The following is a 7,978-nucleotide window of genomic DNA, read 5'->3' on the forward strand; positions in this document are numbered from 1 at the left end:
CAGTTGGTAGAGCTCTGTCTAGAGTTCATTAAGCCCTGGTGTAACCACATAATGGGATAGGGAGGTAGAAACAGGAAGGTCAGAAGTTCAAGGTGATCCTTGGCTATTTTATAAGTTCCAGGCCAGTCTGGGCTATATATGACCCTCTGTCAAAAGACAAAACTGGGCAGGCTGGAGAGATGGCTCTGCGGTTAAGAGCACTGACTGCTCGCCCAGAGATCCCAAGTTCAATTCCCAGCAACCACCTGGTGGCTCACAACCATCTGTAATGGGATCTGATGCCCTCTTCTGGTGTGTCTGAAGACAGCTACATGTACTCATATACATAAAATTAAAGAAAAACTAAAGAAAACAAAATGGGCTAGGGAGATGGCTCAGTGGTTAAAGCGGGCTGCAGGCAGGAGGACTGGAGCTCAGATCCCCAGAAGCCACGTGAAAAGACAGGTGGATGTGGCAGTCCAACCAAAATCCCCACAGGAGACAGCAATGGGGGATTCCTGGGGCAAGCGGGCCAGCTAAACCAGCTGGAATGGGCAAGCTCTGGGCTCAGCCAGGGACCCTGAAGTAGTAAATAAAGTAGGAAGTAATAGAAGAAGAAACCTAATGTCTACCTCTGGCTTCCACATGCACACACATGCACACACATGTGAACATGCATATATGTTCATGCAAACACAGCAAACACACAAGAGGGGAAGAAAAAAGGAAAGAAAGGAGGGAAAAGGAAAAAATGCCATTGTTTAGAATTTGAACGGCCATGTGGGCTCAGGAAGGAGGATTTTGACACTGCTGTTCAAAGGCTGAAGTATCAGCAAGTCCCCCAAATCTTACCCCTGCCTATTATTCCTGGAGCCTGAATAGGCAGACAAGTGGAAACAGTCCAGGACCATCCGTATTAGGGGTCTGGACTCCACAAAATAGTGTGGGCTAACTTAGTGACTGAGAGTTCTTCCCCTTCACACCACTAATGGCTCAGAGACACTAATGGGGGACACCCCAGTCTACCAGCTCAACTTCACCCTTAGTGCCAAGCTCTGGATTCAAAGTCCAAACAGACATCAATTAGGCAAATCCATCATTTAATAAGAAACATGGTAAGGAGGGGATATGGGCTGCCCAGCTACTTTTGAGGTGTACTTTTAGCCCCTTCCAGAGTTAAGGGACACCAGAGACTCTAGACCAGGAGCACAAGGTAGTTTCACTACCATGGGATAGGGAGGTTTAAGAAAGTGAGGCTGGGGGCTGGAGAGATGGCTCAGAGGTTAAGAGCACTGGCTGCTCTTTTGTTTTGTTTTGTTGTTGTTGTTGTTTGTTGTTGTTTTTTGTTTTGTTTTTTGTTTTTTCGAGACAGGGTTTCTCTGAGTAGCCCTGGCTGTCCTGGAACTCACTCTGTAGACCAGGCTGGCCTCGAACTCAGAAATCCGCCTGCCTCTGCCTCCCAAGTGCTGGGATTAAAGGCATGCGCCACCAGTGCCTGGCCTGGCTGCTCTTCCAGAGGTCCTGAGTTCAATTCCCAGCAACCACATGGTGGCTCACAACCATCTGTAATGGAATCCGATGCTCTCTTCGGGTGTGTCTGAAGACAGGGACAGTGTGCTCACATACATAAAATAAATAAATAAAATTTAAAAAAAAAAAAAAAGAAAGAAAGTGAGGCTGGACTGAGAGGAGGGGTGAACAGATCAACATGAGTGGCTGGGGTCTCCTCTGTTGTATGAATTCCACCTGGCCCCATCGAAGGTTCCAGGAACTTGGGTCCATAACAATGGATCCAGAACATGGAGCTCATCACTCGGGTGTATACACCAGGGAAGTCAGGAAGACCACAGCCTGTACCCCCAGCTGACCACACCCACCTGGACCCAGGAACAGTTCCACTTGCATACCAAACCCCCCTCCCCGAGTCATCCTGTGGAAAAAGGCAGGAATCAGCATTCCCACAATGCCAAGTCCAGTGAGTGCCAGCGTCCTGGGCAAGGGACAGAGGAGAGAAAGTGGGATAGGCTATTACCTGGCAGAAGTCCCGGCTCTCCATCCCAACCCAAAGCATCTTTGATGATCCTGGTAGTGCCGTTCAAGGAAGAATCGGTCCGGGACTTCTGCCCACAGTCACTGTTTTCCACAATGGGGACTGCCACTTCCCTCCGGTGGTAGGGTGCAAGCAGTGACCCTATGAAGAAGAGCCAGTGAGAACCAAATCTGGGGCCTTCTGCCTCTTCCCACCAGTGCTGACAAAGAACACAAGGTCTTCCCAATACCCACTGTGGTCCTCGATCAGACCTCTTTTGAGGCGATCCAGTCACTCATCAGACCTCTTTTGAGGCGATCCTCTGGGAAGCAGCAGGGAGAGAAACAGGGTCAGCGTGCTCAAACAACACAACTGGGATATCCAGTTTCAGCAGAGCAATGTCTGCACCCCCGGGGGCAGACAGCTTCTCACTAAACTTGGGGTGGCAGATGATCTTGGCCACTTTCATCAGCTGGTCGTTTTCATGGAGCCTCAGCTGTCCAGCTTGGACTTTAACGGCAGAGGCCTCCATCTCTTTCCTGGGAGATAGGACAATGAACCCCTCAGAGAGGCTGAAGAGCAGGGAAAATCAATCCCAGCAGAGACATGGGGATCAGTCAGAACAGATGTGGGGATCAGGAGGGTCTCAGAAATCTTGCCTCCCACAGGAAATCCTTGCTCATGAAGTACCGCCCACCTTCAACCTCCATCTGCTCAAGGGAATGGGTGACCCCACTCACGGCTTTACACAGTGGGCAGCAGTTAGCACCCACTGAGGGTGGATGAGGGAACCCCCACAGATGTGTTCCCGTTTGCTGCGATTCATGTTGTAGAACCTCAGGCTGACCTGCCATGGGAAACAACTGACTGAGACAGGGCAGCCCCCTCTGATGCCTCCCTACTCCTGTCCTGAGCTGAGGTCTGTGGAAGCAAGTAGGGTCACCAGACACCAGACAGAGGCTTCCAAGGCTCAGGCGGCAGTGAGATGTCTGGCAAATCGACCATCTGACATAATCCCTAGAGCAGGACTCTGAGCCTGGGACCACATAAGGGATCCCGGTTAGGACTCACCAAGAGTCAGAGGCGTTGAGCTCCCCAGACAGGGGAGCGTGAAGAACAGAAGCCACAGCATCCCCAAGCACAATCACAGAGATTTCTGATCTCAAACACTGGCTTCTGCAGCCAGGAGACCTGAGGGCAGAGATGCTAATGGCTTGGAACAGCTGTACACCACTCTCTGTCCACCCTTGAGGCACCCCCAGGGTCCCACTTATCTTTCTTCCACAGGCTGTGGACTCAGAATGCAACATCTGTACTCCAGAGAGCCATGTTGTGGCCACACATGGTCTTTCCTTGGGGCTGATATGAATTACCCAGTCAGGCCAAGTTCACTGCCTCCTCAGCCAGGCAGAGCAGGCTGTGCAGGTATGTAGAGCTTGAAAGCATGCTCTACAGGAGATGGGTCAGGCTGCAAACTGAATATTCAAAGAGAGAGAAAAAATGAGATGGAGAGACTAGTCTCCACAACCCCACATCCAAGGCACAGCAGGAGAGACTCTGACATGCTCTCCTGTCCTTGGCTACAGTCACTGCCCCTCCCCCCCCCCCACAGAAACCTGCCAACTGAAGCTGATGATACCCCTGGATCTGGGCTGTGTCTCAGAGGTGTTAGAGTGTCATTTTGACAGACCTGAGGGATTCTTCCAAGCACTGTAGACTTGTTGGGTCAGAGCACAATGCTGGATTCTAGGGGACATGGCCACCTCCTATAATGACATGCCTATGGAAGTGTGGAAGAGAGGCCAAGCTGTCACTGTCACTTTCTGGGGGCCACCTAGCCAGCCTCGGAGGTCCATGTCCCAGCTGCCCACTGCTGTAAGATCTACACACTACAGACTTCTAGTGCCCTGGCTCCCAGAACAGCTGGGTCCTTGCCAGTGGCTGAACCAGTGCGTGAGAGCATCCAAGCTCGGAGAAGAAGAGGTCCTGCCTTACCAAGACCTTAGGGGAACTCCCCAAAGTCTGAAGAGGCTCATGCCTATGTCCCTATATCATAATGAGCATCCCCTGAGCCTGTCTGTCCCCTCTGTTAGGGCCCTTGGAGTCCAAAGCTTCTCTGAGGTCAAGATACATCTTTAGAGCCAGAGGCAGCAGATGGGTTCCACAAGGAAGAACTGTCTTTAGTTCCCCTTGATCCTTCAGCCTCTCCTCTGCTGGTTTGGAGCAGGCCTGGAAATGTGGCTAGAAACATCTGAGGCTCAGCGGATGGACGGCATTTTGCTGAGGGCGTGCACCGAGGCAGCCCAGGTAATGAGAGCAACAGCAGCCTGTTGCAGGAGCAGAGAACAGCATGTGTTCTGATGCTGTAGGAACTGAGGGCCTCTGTATGTACAGTAAGGAGAGGTAGGTAGCTGGGGTGTAAACTGTGCCCCTAAATCCACCCGGGGACTTCACATTTGGACGAGGGGGTCTCCCATGTGATGATCAAGGGAAAGTGAGGTCATTAGGATAGACCCAGACTGATGGGGGTCCTGATGAGGTCACACATAGGAAGAGGTACATCAATGTGAGGACACAGGGAGGAGGTGATGGTTGCAGGCCTAGGACTCCAGGGGTCCTCCAGCTCTGCTCACAGGGGTGCTCCAGCTCTGCTCACAGGGGTGCTCCAGCTCTGCTCACGGAGTGTAGCCGCCAGCAGCTACGGGAATTGGGTTCACCTGAGAGGAAGGATGGGAATGAAAAGGGAACAGAGGGTGAGAGAAGCATGGGGCCAAGACAAGGCCTGGAGTTTAATATTTTGCTTTCACATATAAAGGGGAAGCCCCACCCCCCAGAGTCTCTTCTCGGTGGCTGGGTGAGGGAATAGCAGCCCGAAGGTGTCAAGGCAAGCTCAGCAGACCATTCTTTTAGCTCCTGTAGCAGACTGCAGGGTGCCAAGGCCTGCAATGCAATGCCTCCCAGGTCCTACTGTTGTTTGGTCTATTGTGGAAAACAGATCTTAGGCCTGCTCGAGGCTGTGGGGGAAGGGCACAACCGGATGCTCCAGCTCTGCTCACAGCTCCATCTTGGCACCTAGCATTGGTGACTGTAGTATGAGCCATTGTCTAGATCCTTTCTTAGCTCCCTGAGCTGAGCAGGAAGACCCCTGCTAGTCTTGGCATCACAAAAGCTTGAAAGCACTTGGGAAAGAGGGCCCACTGTGAGCGAGGGTCTCCCAAAAAAAGCTCAGGTGGATTTGGGAGGTAACTTTGTTTAGTTCTGAGACAATCTTGTTGTATAACTCAGGATAGTCTTGAAATCTAGGTCACCCTCCTATCTCAGTCTTCCAAGTGACAGATTACCAAGATGTGCCACCATGTTCTGGGACTTGAGACTTGTTTTCTTTTTTGTTGTTGTTGTTTTGTTTTGGGTTTTTGTTTGTTTGTTTGAGACAGGGTTTCTCTGTGTAGCCCTGGCTGTCCTGGAACTCACTCTGTAGACCAGGCTGGCCTCAAACTCAGAAATCCGCCTGCCTCTGCCTCCCAAGTGCTGGGATTAAAGGCATTATATTATAGGATTATAGGCATGTCACACCCCTCTGGATTCCCTCTTGAAGAGGTCAGAACTTAACCAAAACTTACCTCTTCCCCACACTCAATGTTGCAACAGGAAACTAGACAAGAGCAGCAGTTACCAACCTCCGTCTTGGAGCCCAGGCCCAGTTTATATCACTGTTGAACCAAGGAGTCCCACTTACTCTACCGGACAGTCAAATGCCATTTGGATAGCTGTGGAGTACTCAGAGATGGGCTGGGAGAAAGATAGGTGCCATATGTTAGCCAGACCCTTCAGAATACTCTCCCATATGCTGGCAGGTGACCCTGATCTTGCTTCTGACCACTGAAGCCACACAGAGTCACAAGCTCTCTCTCAGGGTCAGCCCTCAATGCTGCAGCCAGAGTGGGTCTGTACCTCATCATACAAATCACTGTAATAATAGCTAAGGATGCTGAACTTCACACCCTAGGGGCACCACATTAGTCCTAATGGACCCAGAGCTGTCACCCACCCAAGGCCACCAATCTTTTTACTGACCTTCAAGAATAAAGGACTGACCACAGTCCTCAGGGAGGCTACACCCTCAATGCTGCCATGCATGCATATCTGTGTCTGCCATGAGACCTGTGAAATCAAGGACAGTAAGCCACCAGCCCATTGTCATAAGATTCCACTCATCAGCCAGGCATAGTGGTGTATGACCAACCCTTGTGAGTTTCACCAGTTTCGTAGCTACCACCTAGACCCAGATCCAGAGCTTTGAGTCAGCCCACCCCAACATGTACCTCATCTATAAACTGCTGAAATGTGGCCAAAGGCTGGTTCTGCAGATCCAAAGCTGCAGGATCTCCGTGACACAGGGCACCAATAGCATATCCCAGGAGGAGTCTGACTGAGGTTCCAGCATTGATGGTGTAGCAGAAGCCAGAGGCCTTGGACCAGACCAATGACTCATTGAAATGAACATTTGCAAGTGAAGATGTGTGGACAAAAGGGTACTACAGGATATACTGACACGCTACAGCTTCCACGATGAGATTTTTTTTATGTTGTGTTTTGTTTATTTTTTGTTTGTTTTTTAATTTTCTTGTGGGGAGAGGATGCAAGGGCAGAGAGCAGATACAAAGGGATAGGGAGATGTCTGAGATTGGGGTGCATAATATGAAACTCCCAAAGGATCAATAAAAAAAAATTAAAAAGAGCACTTGCTCTTGCAGAGGACACAAGGTCAATTCCCAGCACCACACGGTGGCTCACAACCAGCTGTCATTGCAATTCCGGGGCATCTGACACTCTCTTCTGGCCTCCATGATACCAGGCATGCATGTGGTGCACATACGTACATGTAGGAAAACACTGGCATGTAAAGATAAATGAACCTTTTAAAAAAGAAAAGCACAAAAGAAGGAAAGGAGGGGGAGGGGAGGAAGGAAGGGGTTTACCCTTTCTAACTGAGGAAGGTGTAGGTTTTGTCTAGATTCTTGCCACCATAAACATACATGGGCATTTTCATTTCAGATTCATGCTGGCACAAGTCTGTTTTCCAAAAATCCACATAGCAGGTTGGGTATCTGGCCATGAAACCCACACTCCTCACAGTCTTAGCCCTGAGATGGACTCAGAGAGCCCTGTCATCTCAATACAACATCCATTTGGAGCTCACATTCCTACTTCACCACACACACACACACACACACACACACACACACACACACAAACACACCTTACAAAAAATCCCATTGACACCTCAGGAACCTACTCAAAGCCCTCCGTGTCCAATTCAGAGTCTGCCTTATTTGTTTACTTTTGTTATTGTGTCCATGCGCACATGATGTGCTTATGTGTGTGGGTGCAGATTCACATGTGCTACGTACGGGCTTATGTCCGGAGATTAGAAATTGGTTTCCTCCATTTGCATGGGTTTCAGATATTAAACTCAGCTTGTCTGATCTGGGCAATATGTGTCATTGTCAGCTGAGCCATTCCAGCAGAGACCTCTCCAACCTCACCCTTTAGCACCTTTGTGTGGCTAGGTTCCACTTCCAGGCCTAGCACCTAGCTCTGCTGACTTCGCTGTTGACCAGAGCAGAACAGGTGTCTCTTTAAGTGGCCACAGCAGCAGCTGTCCCATCCTCAAGATGGGAACTTGGGAGCACATGGTGCTGGCTTCCAGAGCTCTCTGCCAATCAAGCTCCAGGAACCTCCTTGGAAGCACACGCTCTACAGGCCTTTCCCCACCTCTTCGCCAATACCTAGCTCCTAGCTGAATCCTGTCCCAGGCTTGGCTGCTGGATGACTCAAATCCAAGCCCATGCTAACAGTGTTCTAATGTTACTTTTGAAGATCAGGTCTTACTATGTGACCCAGGCTAACTTTGAACTTTCAACCACCCTGCCTCAGTCTCCCAATATAGGGATTACAGATATGCACCAC

The 7,978-nt window shown here is 50.2% G+C and overlaps 1 pseudogene; it reads right to left on the minus strand.

Moving 5' to 3' along the window:
* Positions 1-1,651: 1,651 nt before the first annotated feature.
* On the minus strand, positions 1,652-3,146 carry LOC117709883 (mastin-like; annotated as a pseudogene).
* Between the last annotated feature and the right edge of the window lie 4,832 nt (positions 3,147-7,978).

The sequence above is a fragment of the Arvicanthis niloticus genome, chromosome 6 (genome assembly GCF_011762505.2).
Source record: "Arvicanthis niloticus isolate mArvNil1 chromosome 6, mArvNil1.pat.X, whole genome shotgun sequence".
NCBI classification, from domain to species: domain Eukaryota; kingdom Metazoa; phylum Chordata; class Mammalia; order Rodentia; family Muridae; genus Arvicanthis; species Arvicanthis niloticus.